Source organism: Pan troglodytes, chromosome 20, assembly GCF_028858775.2.
Source record: "Pan troglodytes isolate AG18354 chromosome 20, NHGRI_mPanTro3-v2.0_pri, whole genome shotgun sequence".
NCBI classification, from domain to species: Eukaryota; Metazoa; Chordata; class Mammalia; order Primates; family Hominidae; genus Pan; species Pan troglodytes.
The window spans coordinates 42,825,620-42,837,812 of NC_072418.2; positions in this window are offsets into that span (position 1 = coordinate 42,825,620).

Consider the following 12,193-nt stretch of genomic DNA (forward strand, 5'->3'; position numbering starts at 1 on the left):
AGAGCACCAATCGGGGTCTTAGAGTCATTGACTCGGACTTGACTCTTGAACAGCAATTCTGAACCAGCCCTGGGCCAGAAGAGAGCCCACTGCCCTGGAGGGTGAGCCCCAGGCCAGGCAGCATTCACTACAAGCTGACCTAGGAGCTGTTGAGCCCTAAGAGAATATCAGAGGGAGTCTGGCAGTATTCCTTGTGGCCTAGAGTGGCAGTGGCTATGGGGTGACCACTGCCTTTGGAAAGAGCAAGGAAGAGTGGGAAGGACTATGTCCTGTGGTCTGAGTGCCAGCTCAGCCACAGTACAATAGAACACCAGGTAGGCTTCTAAGGTCTTTGACTCCAGTCCCTGACTCCTGGATGGCACTTCTGGACCCACCTAGGGCCTGGGGGATATTTGCCACCTGCTGATATTGAGCCCCAGGTTCTTGAGCAAACATAGGCAGCAGCCAGGCAGTGGTTACAGAAAGCCTTTGAGGAGACCAAGTACTGTGCTGGCTTCAGGTCTGACCCAGAACAGTCATAGTGGTGGTGACCACAATGGTGTTTGTGTCACCTTTTCCACAGCTCCAGGCAGCCCAGCACAGAGAGACTCTGTGTGTTTGGTAGAAATTAAGGGACAAGAACAAGAGTCTCTGCCTCATAACTCAGAGAATTCTCCTGGATCTTGTCCAAGACCATCAGTGCAGTACCTCTAAGAGTCTGCAAGAAGCATCATGTTACTGGACTTGGGGTATCCTCTAAAGCAGATACAGCTTAGATCACCACACCCAAGTTATTTCAAATATCCAGAAAGCCTTCCCAAGAAGAATGGCTACAAATAAGCCCAGACAGTGAAGATTACAACAAATACCTAATCCTCCAATTCCTAGACAATGAAGAACATCTATTAGCATCAACACCATCCAGGAAAACATGACCTCACCAGATGAACTAAATAAGGCACCAGGGACCAATCTTGGAGAAACAGAGGGATGTGACCTTTCAGGCAGAGAAAAATAGCTGTGTTGAGGAAACTCAAAGAAATTCAAGATAACACAAAGATGGAATTCAGAATGCTTTCAAGTGTATTTAACAAAGAAATTGAAATAATTAAAAAGAAAGACAGGTAAACTTCTCCACTGACAGTTTTCCAGATTCAGGGTCTATAAGCCACTTCTTTCAATGCTTGTCTGAAGCAGAAAGTCGATTTAAGGATATTAGCAAATAAAAATATAGTGAGGCCAACAATCTTAAGAATGCTTCTCAAAAAATGGTGAAAAATTTTTCTTCAAATAGTGAACAAAAAATAAAAGCCTTTCTATTTGTGCAGCTGCTTCAATAAAACTGCAACTTCTCCGTCAATTAAAACTTTTAATCCAGACAATAGAGAGAAGTCCATCTTTTGATCTCATTCTTCTGCTAGCTGTGATTCCATTTCTTTGCTTCCTCTTGGGTGTTATTAATAAAATGTCAAAAAAAAACAACAGATGTTGGCATGGATGCAGAGAAAAGGGAATGCTTGTACACTGTTCATGGGAAGGTAGATTGGTTCTACCTCTACGAAAATCAGTATGTAGATATCTCAAGGGATTAAACATAGAGCCCCCCTTCGACCCAACAATCCTGCTACTGGGTACCTACCCAAAGGAAAAGAAACACCTGCACTCCTATGTTTATTTTTATTTACTTTTTTTTTTTTTTTTGAGATGGAGTTTTGCTCTTGTCACCCAGGCTGGAGTGCAATGGCACGATCTCGGCTCATTGCAACCTCTGCCTCCCAGGTTTAAGCGATTCTCCTGCCTCAGCCTCCTGAGTGGAGTAGCTAGGATTGCCGGTGCATGCCACCACATCCAGCTAATTTTTCTATTTTTAGTAGAGACAGTATTTCGCCTTGTTGGCTCAACTGGTCTCAAACTCTTGACCTCAGATGATCCACCTGTCTCAGCCTCCCAAAGTACTAGGATTACAGGCATGAGCCACAGCGCCCGGCCTGCACTCCTATGTTTATTCCAGCACTATCCACAATAGAAAGTTCATGGAACCAATCTAAGTGTACATTAACAGTTGATTGGATAAAGAAAATATGCTACATATGGCCAGGCACAGTGGCTCACACCTATAATCTCAGGACTTTGGGAGGATCACGAGCCGGGCAGATAACTTGAGGTCAGGAGTTCGAGACCAGCTTGGCCAACATGGTGAAACCCCGACTCTACAAAAAATACAAAAATTAGCTGGGTGTGGTGGCACGCATCTGTAATCCCAGCTTCTCGGGAGGCTGAGGCAGGAGAACCACTTGAACCCAAAAGGCAGAGGTTGCAGTGAGCCGAGATCATGCCACTGTACTCCAGCCTGGGCAACAGAGTGAAAAAAAAAAAAAAAGAAAAGAAAAGAAAATATGCTACATACACACTGTGGAATACTATGTAGCCATAAAAAGAATAAAATCATATCCTTTACAGCAATGTGGATGAAGCTGAAGGCTATTATCCTAAGAGAACAAACTCAGAAGCAAAAAAAATCAAATTCTGCATGTTCTTACTTAAAATGAGAGGTAAACGATGGATACATATGGACATAAAAAATGGAAATAATAAACACTGGAGACTCCAAAAAAGGGCAGAGAGAGGAGGGAGTGAGGATTGAAAGATTACCTATTGAGCACAGTGTTCAGTTTTTGAGTGACGGGTACACTAGAAGCCCAATCCCTATCATTGTGTAATACCCCCATGTAACAAACATGCACAGGTACCCCCGAATCTAAAGTTTTTGAAAAAAAGAATCTTGAGCATCTTTGTAAAGGATTTAAAGGATAAAATAAAGAACAGCCATGCAAGTTTTCATATAATAGATGAAAAAATTATATTAATTACTTAATATGAAAAATAAACTGCATAGTCTTACTTTCTTCAATTTCTTCACTCATTTCTCCTTAAACTGAGTCTGAAGTGGCCTTCTATCCTTCCACCTCATAGAAATGATTCTGTTAAAGTCATTAATGGCCTGCATATTGCTAAACACAATGGTCAGTTATCAGGTCTCATCTTACTTAACCTGCCAGTTGATTATTTCTTCCTGCTTGATAAACTTTCTTCACTTAGCCACCAGGACACTGAACTCTCTTAGTTTCTTCTCATCTCGCTGTTTGCTCCATCTCAATGTCCTTTACTGCTTCCTCCTTTTCTCTTGACTTCTTTATCTTGGGTTGACCCAATGCCATTTCCCTTCTCTTTTTCAGCTGTACTTACTCTTTGGTGATCTCAGCCTCTCACGTTTTAAATGTTATCTATCTGATACAAGCTCCAAATTTATATCCCCAATCCAGACTTCTGTACCAAACTCTAAACTCATGTATTCAACTCCCTGCACTTGGACATACAACAGGCATCTCAAACTCAAGATTTCCAAAGCTGAGCTCCTGATATTCTTCCCCCTTAAACATGCTCCATCCACAGCTTTGCCAATCTTAATTTATGACTTCCTCACCCGCCCAGTGTCTTGGGCCAAAATCCCGGTAGTCATTCCTGATTCTTCTCTTTTTATCACATCTCACATCTAATTCACCAGGAAATAAAGTTTGCTTTTCCTGTAAAACATATAAATATTCTGACCAATTCTACCAGCTCTACTTCCACAAATCTGATCTGAGTTACCATTGTCACTGGAGGATTACTGTCATAGCCTTACAAATACTCTTTCTTCTTCTGTCCATGCCTATCCGTAGTCCATTCTGTACACAGCAGCAAGGCGGATCCTTTTAAAATATAAGCATGATCATATCTGTCCTCTGTCCATGCCTCCCATCTTTCACTTACAGCCACATTCCTTAATAATGGTCCATAAGTTTCTCTGTGATCTATTTTTCCATATTCTCTTCAATTTCATCTCCTACCTCTTTCCCCCTCTACTCCAGACACAGTGGCCTCCTTGTTGCTCCTTAAAACTTCTATTGACACTTCCTCATAATGGTCCTTGTCAGTAGCTAACATCTCTGTCTGGAACCTTTTTCTCCAAGGTTCACTGACTGTTTCCCTGAGTCATTTGATAAAGTTCAAGGCAAATCCTACATCTCCCTCTGAGTGAGGAGGTCACCCGGGCACAAATCATTGAACACATGTAACAGCGAAACAGCAAAGGAACTACCAAAACAAACTCCACTCTTGTTTAAGAGGCTTTTACCCATTCCTGCATGTAAGTTAAGATAATTTTAAAGCACTGAGATAAAACACAAAAGCAACCATGTAGTTTTTTAAGTAAACTGTACAATTAAAGGGGAGATATGGAAACAACTAACTATGTTTTCCTAAAGATTTATAGAAGCACTGTGACTTGACCAAGGACAAAGAAGTTCCCAATCTTCCCAGAGCCTCACTGGTACCCAGATGTCTGCAGACCTCAGTCACCTCTTGATCCCAACCCCTGAGCACAGTTTCCTCATATCGCCCCCCCATAAGAACCCTCCAGCCAGCCTAAGAAACTTGAGATGGTCTTTGCAACCCTAGCCTGCCACCTCCTTGGGTTTCTGCTTCCCGATAAACCTGCTTCTCCTCACACCAACTCTCGTCTCTTGACTTTGGCTTTTGAGTGGCGAGCAGCTGAACCTAGATTTGGTTACACACATACTGGCCTATAGTGCAAAAGAGAATGTGTATATGTTTGTCAATGAGAATGGCTGGATTTGCCTAATTCTCTGTTTTTTTGTATTTTTATCTAAGTTTGGAATTAGTTGTATATAAAATGTGTGTCTGTGCCCCTGAGTGTGTGTGTCTGGATTCAGATTAATATCTCCTTGTCAGGGGCATGCCTGCGTCTCTTAGCTGCAAGAGGAAACCATGCTCTGTGTCCTGATTCTACCTGGGCATCAATGTAGGAAACAAAGTCTTGGCTTTCACCTACTGATGCATCCATCTCTCCCACATCTCAACCCCTGCTGACTGTCTGTTTCCCTGATTGTGGGTCATATGATGAAGATCATGATAAATCTCATGTCCCCCTCTAATGGAGTAGACTGCAGTTTGTGTGTAATGGAGGGTGATGGGAAAGGGGGAAGTATTAGCATGCCTTGGGACCCACAATAGAGACAACTCAGACTTCTCCAGTCACCAAAATGAGCAGAGGTGGCTGATGAAAGAGCCTGAGATACACTCCAGGCAGGATTTCCTTTCCACATGTGTGTGCCTGTGTGTGTTGGGGTGGGGGCAAACTAATAAAGGTAAGTAGATGTTTGAGACAGAGAGAGCAAGCAGGACTGTGTTTGCTCTCAGGAGGTTACATTTCCTATAGTAATGGCTTTATGGAGAAAGTCGTTTTCCTGTCTCTGCAGAAGGAATCCAGAATTCCAGGTGGATTTTTATGAATATCCCAAGGAAGGCACCACCATGACATTCCACTTCCCAGTGTACTCGAGCAATGTGGTAGTGATGAACAGCATCCAGAAAGGGTTATGGAATGAGAAAAACATGTTTCTCTGGCTGCTTTGTGACAGGGAAGTCTTTTGAGCTGTGAGTTTTGGTGCTGGACAATCAGTACCAGGTATGTGGGCCCTAAGGGGTGAGGGGCATGGACCTCAGTGGCTGGGGTGGGGCTGCTGTGGAGGAACTGAGTCCAAATCTGATCTGGTCTCAGTAGAAAAATTGGATTCCATATCCTACCATGCCCTTTGCTACACACAAGCCCCAGCCACAAAAGCTGACCTCTGGTTCTGGTGCTCTCCTTGTCTTCTCCATAAAACATGCTCATTCTTGCAGATGGAGCTGAAACATCAAAACTCTGAACCTTATTGGTCACTGTCTCTTTCTCATTGAGAAAACACAGATCACAGACACATTCCCCACTGCAGTCCTTCATCCCTGAGGGTGGAGGACATGTCTCCTGTGCATGGCAGCAGTCTTGACCCTGAGGAAAATATTGAAGACAACTTTTTAAGCACTGCAGTGTGTGCTGTGCAAGTACAGATTCAGAGGTGAATCCAACACATCTCCTGCCCTCAAGGACAGTCAGGAATGTTGAGGGAAAATTACAGGCTCGCTGTCATCAGGGTAGACCAGGGATGAGAAGCTCTGGAAGCAAAGAAGTGGGACAATGGAGGATGATTTACTGCAGCCAAGGCTTGGCCATGTTTCCTGGAGAAGGAGATATTTGAGCTGTTTTGTTTTGAGGGAGAATAGAAATTTTTACAGGCAATGAGAGGAAAGGCATTTGAGGAAAGGGAAGGTGGAGGTCTGAATGTTCTGAGCTCACAAACAGTACATCTCTTTCCCCAGGTGTTTGTGAATGGGAAGTCCACCTATATGTTTGCCCACTCCCTTTCACCACAGTCTGTGAAAATGGTGCAGGTGAAGGGAGATACTTTCCTGACTTCAGTGGATATATTGTAAGGGGCAGAGAATCTTGCAATAAAAATATCCACCTCATTACACTCTTTTATAATGTGCATGATCACAGCATCTCCCAGAAGGTGCCAGAGTGTCTCCCAATCCCCACACTTAAGCTAATGATAGTAAAATCTTCCTAGTATTAGCCAGGACTTGGCTCTTGCTAATAGGAAAGATCCCAAGGGAAGATTTGGCACATGTGGAAATTCATCCTGGGTAGGGTGTACAGAGTGTGGCTTGGGAAAGGTGCAGGTGGTTAAAATGTCAATGGTTGCCCCTGAAATAGAGACAGAGCCAAAGCATCGCAGGATATTATGCAGAAGATGGAAGGGTGTTGGGCTATGGAAGGAAGAAATATGGCTTTGGGCTTGTGACTCTCTTTTGAGTTGTTTGTTCATTCAACACATAGTTATTGACCCCTTACTGTCATATACCTCTATGTATGCCAGACATTCCCATATCACTGGTGTAAGGAGCTGAGAGGACCAGGAAATGATACTATTGGCAAAAGGAACTCGATACTGATGAGTTAGGGATGAAGTTGTTCTTAGAGGGGCTCCTTAACTCAGGAGTTAAGTGTCAGATGGTCAGGCAGATGTGCCTTGAACCCTGATGCATGGCTTTCTGGAGGTCTATCTCCCCTCCCTCCACTCAGGACCACTCAGGGTGCACCCAAAAGCTTTCAGGGGTCACGAAGTGTGATCCAGGAGACTGGGCTCAGACCCTTCCAGACCTCTCTAGCCTGAGGTCCTCTGGAGACATACAGAAAAACCAAAACCTGTAGATCTAATTATCCTCCAAGTTTCTGTGGTCCCTGAGTTTCCACAAACTCCCAGACACTTCATGTAAAAAGAATGGTTGCTTTTGTCATCTTTAGGCCCTCAGAGTGTTCTTCCATGATTTTCCTCAGAAAGTTTTGTTCATGTTTTTTTGTGTTTTTGGTTGTTGTTTGTTTGTTTTGTGTTTTAGAGACAAGCTCTTTCTCTGTCACCCAGGCTGGCTTGCAGCAGTGTGATCACAGCTCACTGAAGCCTCGAACCCCAGGGCTAAAGTGATCCTCCTGCCTCAACCTTCTTAATAGCTGGTACTACAGGCACATGTCACCATGCCCAGCTACTTTTTTTTATCTTTGTAGAGACAGTCTTTCTATGTTGCCCAGGCTGGAACGCACTGGCAGGATCATACCTCACTGCAGACTCAAACTTCTGGACTCAAGCAATCCTCCTACCTCAGCCCTTGAAAGTGCTGGTATTACAGGAGTGAGCCACTACGTCTGGCTCCCCAAGAAGTTTTGATATTGCTTATGTGTCTATCTATTACCACAATAATAACCATGAAAAGATGCTGAATCAAAACAAACAAAAATAGTTCAGGTTCTGGAGCAAGCCTGGTTCAAACCTTTGCTCTCTTAATTCTTAGCTCTGTGACCTTGTGCAAGTTTCTTAAACTCTCTATACCTCAGTTTCCTTTTTTGAAAAATGAGGATAGTTGTATCTACCTCATAAAGTTGTTGTGAGCATCCAGTGAATTGATACTTTTTTTAAAAGATGCTGAATCACCAGGGAAATGCAAATCAAAACCACAGTGGGATATTACCTCACATCTGTTAGCATGGCTATTTTCGAATGAACAAAAGATAACAAGTGTGGGCAATGATGTGAAGAAATTGGAGGCCTTGTGCACTGTGGGTAGGAATGCAAAATGGTGCAGCCACTATAGAAAACAGTATGGAACTTCTGCAAAGAATTACAAATATAACTACCATATGACCCAGGAATCCCACTCCTGGGAATATAGCAAAGAAGTTGAAATCGGGATTTCAAAAAGATATTAGCATCCCATTGTTCATTGCAGCACTATTCACAATGGCCAAGATATGGAAACAACCTAAATGACTATAGACAGATGATTCAATAAAAAAAAAATGTGGTGTATACACACAATGGAAAATTATTCAGCTTTTAGAAAGAAGGATATCCTGCAATATGCAACCACATGGATGAACCTTAAAGACATTATGCTAAGCAAATAAGCTAGTCACAGAAGGACAAATACTGCAGGATTCCATTTATATGAGGTGATTGAAATAGTCAAAATTAGAGAAGCAGAGAGTAAAATCGTGGTTACCGGGGGTCGGGAGGAGGGGTAAATGGGATATTGCTAACCAGCGGACATAAAGTTTCACTTACACAAGATGAATAAGTTCTAGAAATTGTCTGTACAACACTGTGCCAATAGTCAACAACACTGTACTGCAAACATAAAAATGTGTTAAGAGGGTAGATGTCATGTAAAGCATTTTTACCACAGTAAAGTAAAATTTTATTAAAGAATACATGTAAATTAGTACAAACACTATGGAGAACAGTTTGGTGATTCCTCAAAAAACTAAAAATGGAAATCCAGCAATCCCACTGCTGGGTATATATCCAAAAGAAAGGAAATCAGTATGTTGAAGAGATATCTGCACCCCCATGTCTATTGCAGCACTGTTCACATTAGCCAAGATTTGGAAGCAACCTCAGTGTCCAGCAACAGATGAATAGATAAAGAAAATGTGGTACTTATACACAAGGGAGTATTATTCAGCCATAAAAAAGAATGAGATCCTGCAATTTGTAACAACACAAATGGAAGTGAAGTTCATTACGCTAAGTGAAATAAGCCAGGCACCGAAAGACAACCATCACATGTTGTCACTTGTTTGTGAGATCTAAAAATCAAAAACAATTGAACTCATGAAAATGGTGAGTACAAGGATGGTCACCAGAGGCTGGGAAGGATAGTAGAGGGCTGGGGATGAGAGATGCAGATGGTTAATGGGTACAAAAAATAGTTAGAATGAATGAATAATGCCTAGTATTTAATAACACAACCAGGTGGCTATAGTCAATAACTGTACATTTAAAAATAACTAAAAGAGGCCGGGCACGGTGGCTCGCATCTGTAATCCCAGCACTTTGGAAGGCCAAGGTGGGTAGATCACTTGAGGCCAGGAGTTCAGGACTAACCTGGCCAGCATGGTGAAACCCCATATCTACCAAAAAATACAAAAATTTCACCAGGCGTGGTGGCGCATGTCTGTAGTCCCAGCTACTCAGAAAGGTTGAGGCACAAGAATCCCTTGAACCTGAGAGGCAGAGGTTGCAGTGAGCTGAGCTTGTGCCACTGCACTCCAGCCTGGGCAACAGAGCAAGACTCTGTCAAAAAAAAAAAAACCCTAAACTAAAAGAGTATAATTGGATTGTTCATAACAGAAAGCATAAATGTTTGAGGGGATGGAAACCCCAATTTCTATGATGTGATTATTATGCATTGCATGCCTGGATCAAAACATCTCATGAACCCCATAAATATATACACCTACAATGTTCCCATATAAATAAAATTAAAAATTAAAAACAATACAAAATAGGCATGTGCTATTCTATTAGTCCTGGCATACTGGCTTTGATAGACACATCCATCTTTTCTCACTGGTAGTGTCAATCACCTACTTTTATGAACCATTCTTAAATCAATTTGAGACAGCATCCCACATTAAATTGTACATCCAAGGAGTCAATACCAGTTTCAAAGGAGATAGAAATAGACCAGATTTTTCTTTTTTCTTTTTCTATTTTATCTATCTATCTATTTATTTATTTATTTATTTTGAGATGGCGTCTCATTCTGTTGCCCAGACTGGAGTATAGTGGCACAATCTCGGCTCACTGCAACCTCTGCCTCTCAGGTTCAAGCGATTCTCCTGTCTCAGCCTCCTGAGTATCTGGGACTACAATCATGTGCCACCACACCTGACTAATTTTTGTATTTTTAATAGAGATAAGTTTTCACCGTGTTGGTCGAACTGGTCTTGAACTCCTGACCTCAAGTGATCCACCTGCCTCAGCCTTCCGAAATGCTGGGAATACAGGCATGAGCCACCATGCCCAGCCAATGGACCAGATTTTTGAAACATTTACATGGTAAAAAAGAGAGAGAGAGAAAGGGAGAGAGCAGGATTTATACTTATTCAATGTGAGGGAGAGTATGTCAAAGATTACTCCCGTTCATGAACAGCTAAGTGGAGAGGGTTTCCATATTGGTACAGGGAAAAATGGAGGAGAACCTGATTTGCATTAATAGTGACAGGTGTCCAGAAGAAATGTGAGTAGTGATGTTAAGGCAGAAATTACATGTTAATATGTCTGGAGCTCCAGTAGAAAAGGTTGAGGTCTATGGTAGAGATAAACTTGGCATATTCAGCACATATCTTAAATATGTGCAGACTTGATATGGCCTAAAGGAAACTAACACAGATGTGGAAACATGGGGAACCCAAGACCAAGCCCTTCAAAAGTCTGATCCTTAAGAATTGAATAGAAGAAGCATGAGAAGGCTCTAGGAATGCGAAATTCCATCCCCCACCCCCTCCCCCACCACAACATCAAATAACAACCATACTTGGAACCCGCAAAATCAGTGTTGGGACTCACAGCAGACAGCAGCATGACAAGGATGCAATGATATTTGCAGCAGGGAACATCTAGGAATACAGAAAGGGCCTTGCAAAAGCAGAACCCAAAAAACATATACCCTTAGAAGGTAAAAAACCCACCCTCGAGGCAACTGTTAAGATTGAGACAAAGAAATGGCATGGCACAGAATTGCTGAGCACCAGCAGAAAAGAGGAGAAAGAGCAATATCTTTTAAATTAAACATCAGTGTAGCAACTGAAAAAAGAACTCTTCCTCAAGATAATTTATTTTCGTCTGATAGAAAATTGTCATAGGCTGGGCATGGTGGCTCACGCCTATCATCCCAGCACTTTGGGAGGCCGAGGCACTCCCAAAGTGGTGGGATGAGAGGCGTGAGCCAATGGGCCCAGCCTATTAGCATGTTTTGAAAGTATACAATGTTATGTTACTGATGATAAGTCTGTGTCCCTTCCCAATGAGGCAGTTTATATAGGACACAACCTACCACTACACATACAGCCTCAAAGCACTGGCCCAGGCTCTGCCTCACCTTACAGCTGACCCATGAGGGTTCATCTGACAACTTCAGGCTCCAGAGGCGTTGGAGAACAACAAATTGTTGATTGTCTACACACACAGATTGTTGACGGCTGTTGTGATAACTCAGTTCTTGTCTTCTTAGTTTAAAAGAATTTAAACAAGATGCAGAAAAAAAGGAATGCTTTTATGCTGTTGGTGGGAATGTAAATTAGTTCAACCATTGTGGAAGACAGTGTGGCGATTCCTCAAAGATTTAGAACCAGAAATATCATTCGACCCAGCAATGCCATTGCTGGGTATATACCCAAAAGAATATAAATTATTCTTATTATAAAGATACATGCACACGTATGTTCACTGCAGCACTATTCACAATAGCAAAGACATGGAATCAACCCAAATGCCCATCAATGATAGACTGGATAAAGAAAATGTGGTACATATACACCATAGAATACTATGCCACCATAAAAAGGAACAAGATCATGTACTTTGCAGGGACATGCATGGAGGTAGAAGCCATTATCCTCAGCAAACTAATGCAGGAACAGAAAACACCTCATGTTCTCAGTTATAAGTGGGAGGTAAATGATGAGAACACACGGACACAGGGGAGGGAACAGCACACACTGGAACCTGTCAGGGGGGCAGGGGAAGGGAGAGCATCAGGAAGAATAGCTAATGAATGCTGGGCTTAATACTTAGGCAATGGGATTATCCGTGCAGCAAACCACCACGGCACACATTTACCTATGTAACAAACCTGCACTTCCTGCACATGCACCCCGGAACTTAAAATAAAAGTTGATTTAAGAAAAAAGAATTTAAACAAGAGACACATA